This window comes from Odontomachus brunneus, unplaced genomic scaffold (genome assembly GCF_010583005.1).
Source record: "Odontomachus brunneus isolate Ranch 3 - 2012 unplaced genomic scaffold, Obru_v1 Obru_scaffold_272, whole genome shotgun sequence".
In the NCBI taxonomy this organism is placed as follows: Eukaryota; Metazoa; Arthropoda; class Insecta; order Hymenoptera; family Formicidae; genus Odontomachus; species Odontomachus brunneus.
The window spans coordinates 185,600-186,006 of NW_022639722.1; positions in this window are offsets into that span (position 1 = coordinate 185,600).

The window sequence follows — 407 nt, forward strand, 5'->3', positions numbered from 1 at the left end:
AATATATATATATATAGATATATATATATATATATATATATATATATATATATATATTTATATATATATATATATATATATATATATATTTTTTTTTTTTTTAATATATACATTTTTTTTTACAGCGGTATATGATAATGTCCCCGTGGTAACGTATCGATTGATTCTGATACGATATATCGCTTGTCATCGTACGGACTCAGAGCGATTTTCGTTTCGGACACTGTGTACACTTCGTGCAATTTTGATTTAATGCATGCTTGTTGGCGAGTCGTTTCAATCTCCTCTTTCAAACATTGTATATAATCGTTAAAAGTTATCGTTCGCGCTACGACATTACTCTTAACGCTTTTGGCCTTTTTTACATCCCTTTTACCCTTCACTCTCAACGCGTACATCTTCGCTCT